We start from the raw sequence: 13,966 nt of genomic DNA on the forward strand, positions 1-13,966 counted from the left end.
CTGGAGGGCATTTTGTACACGGCGGGGGATGCATTTATCGTTTTCTTCGGCTTTTCATCCTCAGACCAATGGTCAGACGGAACGTCTGAACCAGAGTTTGGAGACATATCTCCGGTGTTTTGTGTCAGAGAACCAGGAGGACTGGGCTTCTTTCTTACCTCTGGCGGAGTTTGCTCTTAATAATAGGCGGAGTGAGTCCACTGGTAAGTCCCCGTTTTTTGGGGCATATGGTTTTCATCCCCAGTTTTGTACTTTCAGTAGGGGGGGCTCTTCGGGGGTTCCTGAGGAGGAACGATTTTCGTCATCACTCGCTTCGATATGGAAAGGGTTGCTGTATAATCTAAGTTCTATGGGGAACCGATACAAACTTATGGCTGTTAGGTCCGGACCAGACACTCTCTTCCTAAGTGTGAACGATCGGGTATGGTTGTCTACCAAAAATATAAAACTTAAGGTTCCCTCCTGGAAACTGGGTCCCAGGTTCATCGGGCCGTACAGGATCTGCTCTATAATAAATCCGGTGGCATTTCGTCTTGATCTCCCCTCTACTTTTAAAATTCACAACGTGTTCCACAGATCTTTGCTTAAAAGGTATGTGGCGCCGGTGATACCGTCACCTTTACCTCCTCCTCCTGTGGTGGCCAATGGTAACTTGGAGTTTCAGGTATCGAAAGTCATCGATTCACGTTTTAATCGCCGGTCCCTTCAGTACCTGGTTCATTGGAAGGGGTATGGTCCTGAGGAGAAGATGTGGGTTCCTGCGTCGGATATTAACGCAGACTGATTAATTCGGGCCTTCCACACGACTCACCCAGATAAACCTGGCCTGAGGGTCCGGAGGCCCCTCGTTGAAGGGGGGGTACTGTCACTGGTGTGTCGCCACGAAGATCGTCGCAATTACACAGCCTGACTTCTCGCAGCTGAGTTTTTGTTGCTTGGTGTTTTTCGGCAGGGAGGGAGTTAATTCTCTCTCTCTGTGCTAGACGAGGCCCAGCCTCGCCCAGCTGCAGTTAATTCTGCAGTATTGGGACTCCTTCAAATACCTGCCGTTCTGATAGGGTAGTTGTCGGTGAAAGCTTTTCATGCAGACTATCAGAGTGATATGTGGTATTGTGGAGTTAGGAGCGAAGTGTACTCGGTGTGGTTTTTTCCCTTCCTCGCTTTATTCTTTATCCCCTTACCCGTTGGTGTTCCCTCCGTAGTAGTAGTGTAAGTTTTTTTGTATGCGAGGTGGTTTTTGGTTTGCCCCTTGTACTGTCTCGTTCGTCTTGTACTGTGTTTGGCTTATACGGTCCTGTCCCCAATTGTTGTGATCGGGGTCCTTCTCAGGACTAGATTACTGAGGTTCAGGGAGTCTCAGGAGGTAGGTTTACGCTGGCGGCCTGGACCTCTGTACCATCAACAGTACCTCCAGGTAGAGGGATTAGGCAGGGCCTCAGTGTAGGGTCAGCATAGGCTCCTGACCTCCTGAACGCCGAGACAGCGTGACACATACGCTCTTCTGTCACATACATGAGGCCTCACACTCAGTCACCCAGATCTCGGCAGCTGCTCATACGCTCATCTGTCACATACATGAGGCCTCACACTCAGTCACACAGATCTCAGCAGCTGCTCATACGCTCATCTGTCACATACATGAGGCCTCACACTCAGTAACACAGATCTCCGCAGCTGCTCATACGCTCATCTCTCACATACATGACACCTCACACTCAGTCTCACAGATCTCAGCATCTGCTCATACGCTCATCTGTCACATACATGAGGCCTCACACTCAGTCACACAGATCTCGGCAGCTGCTCATACGCTCATCTGTCACATACATGAGGCCTCACACTCAGTCACACAGATCTCAGCAGCTGCTCATACGCTCATCTGTCACATACATGAGGCCTCACACTCAGTCACACAGATCTCAGCAGCTGCTCATACGCTCATCTGTCACATACATAAGGCATCACACTCAGTCACACAGATCTCAGCAGCTGCTCATACGCTCATCTGTCACATACATGAGGCCTCACACTCAGTCACACAGATCTGACCAACTGCTCATACGCTCATCGGTCACATATATGATGCCTCACACTCAGTCACACAGATCTCGGCAGCTGCTCATACGCTCATCTGTCACATACATGAGGCCTCACACTCAGTCACACAGATCTCGGCAGCTGCTCATACGCTCATCTGTCACATACATGAGGCCTCATACTCAGTCGCACAGATCTCAGCAGCTGCTCACACGCTCATCTGTCACATACATGAGGCCTCACACTCAGTCACACAGATCTCAGCAGCTGCTCATACGCTCATCTGTCACATACATGAGGCCTCACACTCAGTCACACAGATCTCAGCAGCTGCTCATATGCTCATCTGTCACATACATGAGGCCTCACCCTCAGTCACACAGATCTCCGCAGCTGCTCATATGCTCATCTGTCACATACATGAGTCCTCACCCTCAGTCACACAGATCTCTGCAGCTGCTCATACGCTCATCTGTCACATACATGACACCTCACAATCAGTCACACAGATCTCAGCGGCTGCTCATACGTTCATCTGTCACATACATGAGGCCTCACACTCAGTCGCACAGATCTCAGCAGATGCTCATACGCTCATCTGTCACATACATGAGGCCTCACACTCAGTCACACTGATCTCAGCAGCTGTTCATATGCTCATCTGTCACATACATGAGGCCTCACACTCAGTCACACAGATCTCAGCAGCTGCTCATACTCATCTGTCACATACATGAGGCATCACACTCAGTCACACAGATTTCAGCGGCTGCTCATACACTCATCTGTCACATACATGAGGCCTCACACTCAGTCACACAGATCTCAGCAGCTGCTCATACGCTCATCTGTCACATACATGAGGCCTCACACTCAGTCACACAGATCTCAGCAGCTGCTCATACGCTCATCTGTCACATACATGAGGCCTCACACTCAGTCACACAGATCTCAGCAGCTGCTCATACGCTCATCTGTCACATACATGAGGCCTCACACTCAGTCACACAGATCTCGGCAGCTGCTCATACGCTCATCTGTCACATACATGAGGCCTCATACTCAGTCGCACAGATCTCAGCAGCTGCTCACACGCTCATCTGTCATATACATGAGGCCTCACACTCAGTCACACAGATCTCAGCAGCTGCTCATACGCTCATCTGTCACATACATGAGGCCTCACACTCAGTCACACAGATCTCAGCAGCTGCTCATATGCTCATCTGTCACATACATGAGGCCTCACCCTCAGTCACACAGATCTCCGCAGCTGCTCATACGCTCATCTGTCACATACATGACACCTCACACTCAGTCACACAGATCTCAGCGGCTGCTCCTACGCTCATCTGTCACATACATGAGGCCTCACACTCAGTCACACAGATCTCAGCAGCTGCTCATACGCTCATCTGTCACATACATGAGGCCTCACACTCAGTCACACAGATCTCAGCAGCTGCTCATAAGCTCATCTGTCACATACTTGAGGCCTCACACTCAGTCGCACAGATCTCAGCAGATGCTCATACGCTCATCTGTCACATACATGAGGCCTCACACTCAGTCACACTGATCTCAGCAGCTGCTCATATGCTCATCTGTCACATACATGAGGCCTCACACTCAGTCACACAGATCTCCGCAGCTGCTCATAAGCTCATCTCTCACATACAGGACACCTCACACTCAGTCACACAGATCTCAGCATCTGCTCATACGCTCATCTGTCACATACATGAGGCCTCACACTCAGTCACACAGATCTCATCAGCTGCTCATACGCTCATCTGTCACATACATGAGGCCTCACACTCAGTCACACAGATCTCAGCAGCTGCTGATACTCATCTGTCACATACATGAGGCATCACACTCAGTCACACAGATTTCAGCGGCTGCTCATACGCTCATCAGTCACATACATGAGGCCTCACACTCAGTCACACAGATCTCGGCAGCTGCTCATATGCTCATCTGTCACATACATGAGGCCTCACACTCAGTCACACAGATCTCAGCGGCTGCTCATACGCTCATCTGTCACATACATGAGGCCTCACACTCAGTGACACAGATCTCAGCAGCTGCTCATACGCTCATCTGTCACATACATGAGGCCTCACACTCAGTCACACAGATCTCAGCAGCTGCTCATAAGCTCATCTGTCACATACATGAGGCCTCACACTCAGTCACACGGATCTCAGCAGCTGCTCATACGCTCATCTGTCACATACATGAGGCCTCACACTCAGTCACACAGATCTCAGCAGCTGCTCATACGCTCATCTGTCACATACATGAGGCCTCACACTCAGTCACACAGATCTCAGCAGCTGCTCATAAGCTCATCTGTCACATACATGAGGCCTCACACTCAGTCACACGGATCTCAGTAGCTGCTCATACGCTCATCTGTCACATACATGAGGCCTCACACTCAGTCACCCAGATCTCAGCAGCTGCTCATACGCTCATCTGTCACATACATGAGGCCTCACACTCGGTCACACAGATCTCAGCAGCTGCTCATATGCTCATCTGTCACATACATGAGGCCTCACACTCACACAGATCTCAGCAGCTGCTCATAAGCTCATCTGTCACATACATGAGGCCTCACACTCAGTCACACGGATCTCAGCAGCTGCTCATACACTCATCTGTCACATACATGAGTCCTCACACTCAGTCACACAGATCTCAGCAGCTGCTCATACTCTCATCCGTCACATACATGAGGCCTCACACTCAGTCACACAGATCTCAGCAGCTGCTCATACGCTCATGTGTCACATACATGAGGCCTCACACTCAGTCACTCAGATCTCAGCAGCTGCTCATACGCTCATCTGTCACATACATGAGGCCTCACACTCAGTCACACAGATCTCAGCAGCTGCTCATAAGCTAATCTGTCACATACATGAGGCCTCACACTCAGTCACACAGATCTCAGCAGCTGCTCATATGCTCATCTGTCACATACATGAGGCCTCACACTCAGTCACTCAGATCTCAGCAGCTGGTCATACGCTCATCTGTCACATACATGAGGCCTCACACTTAGTCACGTAGATCTCAGCAGCTGCTCATACGCTCATCTGTCACATACATGAGGCCTCACACTCAGTCACACAGATCTCAGCAGCTGCTCATACGCTCATCTGTCACATACATGAGGCCTCACACTCAGTCACACAGATCTCAGCAGCTGCTCATACGCTCATCTGTCACAGTTATTATGTTCAAACCCCATTCCACATACGAAGGTATGAATATATATATACTTACCTTGTAACGTCTTCACATCCTGTTCCGTCCAGATGTGTCCGGATCCCAGAATTCCAAGCGGCGGAAGTTTGCCGACCACCATATTGGGACACCCAAGTGATGGCTGTCTCAATATGGAAACCACTGGTGGTACCAGCCTCTTGCGCGGTACCACCAGCGGAACACCGTCGCACCACACACACACACACACACTGTATACGCCGTACACACCACACCCACACTGTATACGCCGTACGCACCACACACACACTGTATACGCACCACACACACTGTATACACCGTACACACCACACACTGTATACGCCGTAAGCACCACACACACACAAACACTGTATACGCACCACACACACACTGTATACGCCGTACGTACCACACACACACTGTATACGCCGTACGCACCACACACACACTGTATACGCCGTACGCACCACACACACACTGTATACTCCGTACGCAACACGCACACTGTATACGCCGTACGCACCACACATACACTGTATACGCCGTACGCACCACCACACACTCTGTATACGCCGTACGCACCATCACACACACACTATGTATACGCTGTACGCACCACATACACACACACTGTATACGCTGTACGCACCACACACACACTGTATATGCCGTACGCACCACCACACACACACTCTGTATATGCCTTATTCACCACACACATAGACACACACTGTATACGCCGTATGCACCACCCCCCCACACACACTGTATACGCCGTACGCACCCCCCCATACACACTGTATACACCGTATGCACCCCCCATACACACTGTATATGCCGTACGCACCACCACACACACACACTCTGTATACGCCTTACGCACCACAGACACACACTGTATACGCCGTATGCACCACAGACACTGTATATGCCGTACGCAGCCTCTTGCGCTGTACCACCAGCGGAACACTGTTGCGAACACGCTGTGCACCCCGCCGCCAGGATCAGCCGAATGATTCACTGACCGCAGCCATGTTTGTACAGGAGGAGCGCATGCGCAGTTTTAATGTGACCGCCGCTGTCTGCACAAAGACGGCGGCGGCCTGATTTACTGCGCCTGCGTGAATTCCGTGCAGGCAATCATTCGGCTGATCCCGGCGACAGATGCGCGGCGTGTCTACAGTCAGAGGAAGCAGCTCACATTAAAGGGGTTTTCCCACGAACGAAAATTGCCTGTGTCTGACCGTGTATGGAACATACCACCGCTCCTGGGTGGGGGAGGAAGGAAAAGACAATACAGATATTACAGCAGGGGATCGCAGAGGATTCATTTTGTGAGGTAAAACATTTCACTGCCTGTTTTTAAACAATATTTTACCTCACAAAATGAATCCTCTGTGATCTCCTGCTGTAATTTTAGTATTGTCTTTTGCTTCCTCCCCCGCCCAGGAGATGTGGTATGCTCCGTACACGGTCAGACACAGACAATTTTTAAAATGAACTTTCGTTCGTGGGAAAACCCCTTTAAAAAGCAAAATATCAACGCCAACATGGCTCCTCCTAAAAAGTACGCCAATGCCAATAAAAGGAAAGCAAAGGCACAAGGTCAAAGACAACAATGGGCAAATGAGACTCTGGAAGAGCAACAGCATCGCTGGGACAAAAACAATGCATATAAGCGTAGGCATCAAGCACATGAGTCTCCTGATGCAAAAGTCATTAGATTATCACAGGATATCATTAGGCAACAACAGTGCCGCAAACAGAAATCTGCAGCCTTAACACCAATTCCATGCTCACAAGATGACCCGTCGGTACCAGCACACCACACCGCCGAGTCTACAACTTCAATTAGTGTATGAGGTTATCTAAGAAGCATTTTCCCAAAGCAAGCTACTTCAGGAACAACGTCCATTGGCCACAGCAAGGAGACTGTCACATGATGCAGAAGCACACCGTCTACAGCAACAAGCTGAATCACAAAGCCAGAGAGAAGTGCGACTACCACAGTTACGACAAATCATTATCCGCCGGCAAATAAGTCACATACAAAAAGAAAGACATGAACTTCAACTACAAGCAAAAAATGTAACTCATGATGAAAACACAATTCACGAACACAGCTGCGGTCCCATGAACCACTTATGTCAATGTTGTCAATCTTTGAATTTTGGAGATGAGACACCTTCGGATGGAAAGTTTACTCAGTGCTGTCAGAAAGTCCATCTACCCATACTCCAGTATCCAGGAGAATTCAAAAAGTTGATGACAGGAGAAAGTGAATTCAGCAAAAAATTCATGGACAATATTCGCAGTATCAACAGTTCTCTTGCTTTTGCCTCCATGGGAGCAAGTATTTTACCACCACCTGGATATGGCCCATAATGTTTTCGCATACATGAACAGATCTATCATCGAACAGGCACACTACATCCAACAGACGAAGACCAACCAAAATTTGCTCAACTTTATATACTGGATACCGCTAATGCAAATGAACTCAGACACAAAAAAAAAATAGAAAATGAAAAATGTCATGCTACATTGATGAATATTATCGCTGAGCAACTGAATGCTATCAATCCATTTGCTGCTGCCTATCAAATGCTACACGACGTTGAACAAGAACAGATCAAAGCTCATCAAAATGGAACTATCATGCCAACCATCACAATGGCTATTAACCAAGATAGGACTCAAGATCCAAGGCGATACAACAACCCAACAGTGAGTGAAGTTGCAGTTGTCTTTCACAATGATGATGGTGAGCCTCCCTTCAATAGCGCTATATTATTTCATTTAAAACCTGATCCACGCAACCCTCTGGCTCCAAAAACACAATGCATCAGCATTCTCCATAGCAATTTGGATGCTCTGCTGTATTCTATCTTTTTCCCTTATGGAGACCAAGGTTGGCATGACGGTCTAAAACAACAGGGACATAGTGTCCGAAGAATAACTCACCTTCAGTATTATAGCTTTGAATTATCGGTCAGGAAGGGATTTAATCCACTATTCAATGGTGGCAAACTCACACAGCAATATTTAGTCGATGCATACGTCAAAATCAAGGCAAATAGTCTACATTACATCAGAATGCACCAGAAAGATTTAAAAGTGGAAAATTACTGCCTCCTACAAGAACATTTACTAAAAAAATCTATTGAAAAGGGCATCCCAATTGGAAAGACATTAATTTTGATATCATCTTTTGAAGGCAGTCCAAGAAACATGCAACAGCGCTACCAGGATGCTATGTGTACAGTAACAAAGTATGGTCGACCAGATCTGTTTGTCACCATGACATGCAATCCCAAGTGGACTGAAATTACACAAAATTTAAAACCGTGGCAACATAGGCCAGACTTGGTGGCACGTGTTTTTTAAAATGAAACTTGATTCCCTATTAACAGACATCAACAATGGCTTATTTGGAGAGGTCACCGCAGCCGTCCATGTCATCGAGTTTCAAAAGCGCGGTCTCCAACACGCACATATTTTAATAATCCTTGAAAGCAATTCAAAAATAAGAACTGAAGAGGACATGGACAACATAGTATCGGCAGAAATTCCCGATGAAACAAAATACCCTCAGCTCCACAACATTGTTATTAAGAACATGATTCATGGTCCCTGTCGAGAAGCCAATCCTAACTCTCCCTGTATGGATAATGAGAAGTGTTCCAAAGGTTTCCCCAAAAAAATACCAAGAACATACCATCAAAGAAAAGGACGGCTATCCAAGTTACCGCAGAAACATTGGGAGAACATACGACCATCATTCAAAAACAATTGACAATTCATGGGTTGTCCCATATAACCCTTATTTGCTCAAAAAATACAACTGGCACATTAATGTGGAAATCTGTGCTTCCATCCAAAGTGTAAAATAGTTGTTTAAATATGTATACAAAGGACACGACAAGCTAATATTGAAATAGCTCAAAGAGACATCAAACATGATGAAACAAGCCAATTTGTTGATTCGAGATACGTCAGTGCGCCAGAAGCTGCATGGAGAATATTTGCTTTTCCAATGCATAGACAAACTCATGCCATCATTCGCCTAGCGGCACACCTGCCTAACTCTCAGCCGCTATATTTTCATGAAGACGATCCCATTGGCAACATTCAACAAAAGCTCCGAAATAATTCCACACTAATGGTGTACTTCAACCTTAATAAGATCGACCTAAATGCACATCAATATTACCGAGAAATTCCTGAGCACTATGTTTGGAAACAAGGCACATGGGAACCCAGAAAGTGACGAGGCGAAAAAGTAATTGGAAGAATGTATACGGTTATTGTGAAAGACCAAGAACAATATTATTTACGTTTGTTATTATTGCATGTAAAAAGCCCAACAAGTTTTGAGAGCACTAAATCCGTAAATGGTGTTACACATCAAACATTTAAAGATGCTGCATTAGCACTAGGATTATTAATAAATGACAGTGTCTGGAAAAATACTATAATAGAAGCCACCGTTCTGAACATGCCTACACAACTTCGGGAGATGTTTGCTTACATCTGTGTTTTCGGCCCACCTACTAATCCCCTAGAGTTGTGGAATGAGTTTAAGGAACATTTTTTAAAAGACTACTGTCACAGATACCACAATAACACAGAAGATTGCATCAATTGTGAAGGCTACACTATGAAAGATGTGCAAGATGTGCTGCTAATCCATGGGAAGTCTTTTGATGATTTCAATTTACCACGATCAGCAAACAAAAAAAGTCAGCCTCAAGAGGACTACGATAAGGAATATGAGTTGACAAGGGCTGCAGAGATGAAAGAAACTCTGAATCAGGAGCAACGTTTCGCCTACGAGGCCATAGTTCAAGCTTTACAAGAAACCACAATTAACATCTAAGAGCTCCTTTATTGATGGCCCTGGTGGCAGTGGAAAAACCTACCTATGCCATCTACTCATACATTATATACGAGGACAAGGAGACGTTGTCTCACCTGCAGCCACAACAGGAATAGCAGCTAACTTGCTACGAGGAGGACGAACAATGCACTCTCTCTACGGCATACCAATTCCTATCAACGAAACATCTGTTTCCAGGATTAAAAGTGATACCAACGCCGCCAAAAAGTTACAACATACTAAACTTTTTATCATTGATGAGTGCACAATGGCACAAACCATGCTTTGAATGTCATTGATAGACTTCTACATGATGTCATGACAACACATGTTGCTGTCAAAAATCAAGTACCCTTTGGTGGTAAAGTTTTCGTTTTTGGAGGAGACTTCAGACAATGCCTTCCTGTACTTGCTAATGCCACAAGAACAGAAATTGTAGACTCCTGTGTTAAATATTCAAAACACTGGAAAAACTTTATAAGACTGCCGCTATTCAACAACATACGCTCCAGTGATCCAGAGTACAGCAGTTGGTTGCTTAAACTAGGAAATGGTGAGCTGTCAAACGAACACAACCTTGGAGATTATGTCATAGAAATTCCTCCTGACATGCTGTGCACTGGCTGTTTAGTGACTGACATCTTTGGACAAAACATTACCATAAATGCCAATGACAAAGACAGTGTTAACACTGCAGCATCACATGCAATACTCTGTCCAAAAAATGAGGATGTACACCTTCTCAACTCTCAAATAATGGATAGAATGAGTGGCGAGTACGTTGTATATACAAGCGACGATTCTGTGGATGCTGATAACGATGATGAACGTGAACAGTACCCGGTGAAAATTTTAAATTCTCTGACGCCATCGGCAATGCCATCACAACGGCTCCAACTTAAAATTGGCACCATTGTCATTCTACTGCGAAACCTCAATACCAACAAAGGTCTCTGCAATGGAACTCGGCTGATTGTCACTGCCTTACACCCCAACATCATACAGGCTAAAGTGATTACTGGATCAGCCGAAGGGGACATTGTATCTATTCCACGGATAGATTTGTGTCCTTCTGACATGGGGTTACCCTTTAAATTAAGAAGACGACAGTTTCCAGTCAAACCTGCATTCGCAATGACTATTAACAATTCCCAAGGACAGACCCTCAATCGAGTGGGTATTTATTTACCTGAACCAGCCTTTGGACATGGACAGCTATATGTTGCTTTCTCCAGAGTGAACTAACGCTCCCATGTCAAAGTGAAAGTTATTAATACACCACTTCAAGGAAAGTTGTTATGTAATAGTGATAACATTTTTACAAGGATTGTTGTTTATAAAAATGCTTTAAATTAATCCATTTAACTTGTAATATGATTAATAGATACCGTGTATGATTTATAGGAAGATGATGGATAAATATCACATAGATATACATAGATAGTATAATAAATAGAAAGATATTTTATATATACAGTATAGACCAAAGGTTTGGACACACCTTCTCATTTAAAGATTTTTCTGTATTTTCATAACTATGAAAATTGTACATTCACACTGAAGGCAACAAAACTATGAATTAACACATGTGGAATTATATACTTAACAAAAAAATGTGAAACAACTGAAAATATGTCTTATATTCTAGGTTCTTCAAAGTAGCCACCTTTTGCTTTGATGACTGCTTTGCACACTCTTGGCATTCTCTTGATGAGCTTCAAGAGGTAGTCACCGGAAATGGTTTTCACTTCACAGGTGTGCCCTGTCAGGTTTAATAAGTGGGATTTCTTGCCTTATAAATGGGGTTGGGACCATCAGTTGTGTTATGCAGAAGTCTGGTGGATACACAGCTGATAGTCCTACTGAATAGACTGTTAGAATTTGTATTATGGCAAGAAAAAAGCAGCTAAGTAAAGAAAAATGAGTGGCCATCATTACTTTAAGAAATGAAGGTCAGTCAGTATGAAAAATTGGGAAAACTTTGAAAGTGTCCCCAAGTGCAGTTGCAAAAACCATCAAGCGCTACAAAGAAACTGGCTCACATGAGAACCGCCCCAGGAAAGGAAGACCAAAAGTCACTCTGCTTCTGAGGATAAGTGTAGCGCTGGCGTCCCTGCCCTCTGCTAGGCAGGGACGCTGCTCCCCTCACCGCTCTGCTCCGTGCCCAGCGTCCTCTCCCCGCTCTGCTGTCAGCGCGCGCTCCTTCCCGGCGTCCTCCTCCCGCTCTGCTCTCAGCGCGCGCTCCTTCCCGGCCCCTGTGCTTAGGGCGCGCGCGCGCGCGCTCCCCTCCTCTTAAAGGGGCCGCGCGCGCCGTCCTAAGGAGTCCCCGGCCAATGGCCGGAGGACTTCATCATATATAAGGCACCTCCTCCAAAATGGAGGTGCCCGAGCAATGTTGTTTGCACCTGTGTCTCACCTGTGCTTCAGCCCTCAGGTCCCGTTGCCAGTTTCCTGCCAGTTTCCTGCTAGTTTACCTGCCAGTTACCTGCCTGATTCCTGCCTGAATACTTGTTACCTGTCTGCCAGTCTGAGGTCCGACGGTCTGCCTTACTACTCCTGTCAGTCTGTCTAAAGGACCAGCCTGCCCGCTCACCTGGGAGCGCATATCAGCTACCTGCCTGCTTGCCTGAGGTCCGACGGTCTGCCTTACTACTCCGGTCAGTCTGTCTATGGACCAGCTTGCCCGCTCACCTGGGAGCGCTTCTCCGTTATCTGCCTGCTTGCCAGCCCGGAGGCTCCGTTGTCACGTGCTGTGACCACCAGCTATCTCAGAGACTCTTGCCCGCTCACCTGGGAGCGCATCTCCGTTACCTGCCTGCTTGCCAGCCCGGAGGTCCCGTTGTCACGTGCGGTGACCACCAGCTATTCCAGAGACTCTTGCCCGCTCACCTGGGAGCGCTTCTCCGTTACCTACCTGCCTGCCAGCCCGGAGGTTCCGCCGTCACGTGCCGTGACCACCTGCTATTCCAGAGACTCTCGCTTGCTCACCTGGGAGCACACATCTACCATCTGCCTGCTAGCCTACCCGGAGGCTCTGCCATCACAGGTCGTACCTACCCCTTACCCAGAGACTGCCCTGATCACTTGCCGTAACTCCCTGTCCGTTCACCCAGAGACTGCCACCCGCTCCCTTACAAGGGCCGCCCCCTTGTATAGTAGCTCAGAGGTTCCGCCTCCCGGACCCGTTACAGTTTGCTCGGGCCATGGAACCCGGTGGCACCCAAGCTCCCTCGCTCACGGACCTGTGTCATGAACTGTCCCGTCAAAGGTCCCAACAGGAGTCCATCCTGGGTCACCTGCGGAATGTCAATACTCGCCTGGACACTCTGACTGCACCACCTGCAGCCACTGCCAGTACCATGACTCGCAACCCGGCAGCTCCGCTACCCACTAATACCATGGTAACCTATCCCGGTCCCCGGCTGTCTGCACCTCCTCGCTTCGGAGGCGACTCCGTCCAGGCTCGGGGCTTCATAAATCAGTGCACCCTGCACTTTGAACTTTTGTCCCATCAGTTTAATTCCGACCGGGCCAAAATTGCCTTTATCATGTCCCATCTCACCGGGGAGGCCCTGGCCTGGCTAAATCCTCTATGGGAGAGAGGAGACCCCCTGGTGTCCAACTTGCCTGCTTTTCTCTCGGCTTTCCGGAAAGTCTTCGACGAACCCGGACGGAAGACCTCATCCGCATCCTCTCTGCTACGCCTCCGTCAGGAGGGTCTCACCGTGGGCCAATATGCCATACGGTTCCGCACCCTTGCCTCGGAGCTGGCCTGGGATAACGACGCTC

General features: G+C 47.4%; 2 pseudogenes; both read left to right on the top strand.

Annotated features, from left to right (window-relative positions):
- The first annotated feature begins 7,845 nt into the window (after window positions 1–7,845).
- On the top strand, window positions 7,846–9,239 carry LOC141270831 (uncharacterized; annotated as a pseudogene).
- A 353-nt stretch (window positions 9,240–9,592) lies between these two features.
- On the top strand, window positions 9,593–11,422 carry LOC141270832 (ATP-dependent DNA helicase pif1-like; annotated as a pseudogene).
- The last annotated feature ends 2,544 nt before the right edge of the window (window positions 11,423–13,966 follow it).

This window comes from Phyllobates terribilis, unplaced genomic scaffold (genome assembly GCF_046119375.1).
Source record: "Phyllobates terribilis strain yellow unplaced genomic scaffold, ASM4611937v1 Scaffold_5__5_contigs__length_657084704, whole genome shotgun sequence".
Lineage (NCBI taxonomy): Eukaryota > Metazoa > Chordata > Amphibia > Anura > Dendrobatidae > Phyllobates > Phyllobates terribilis.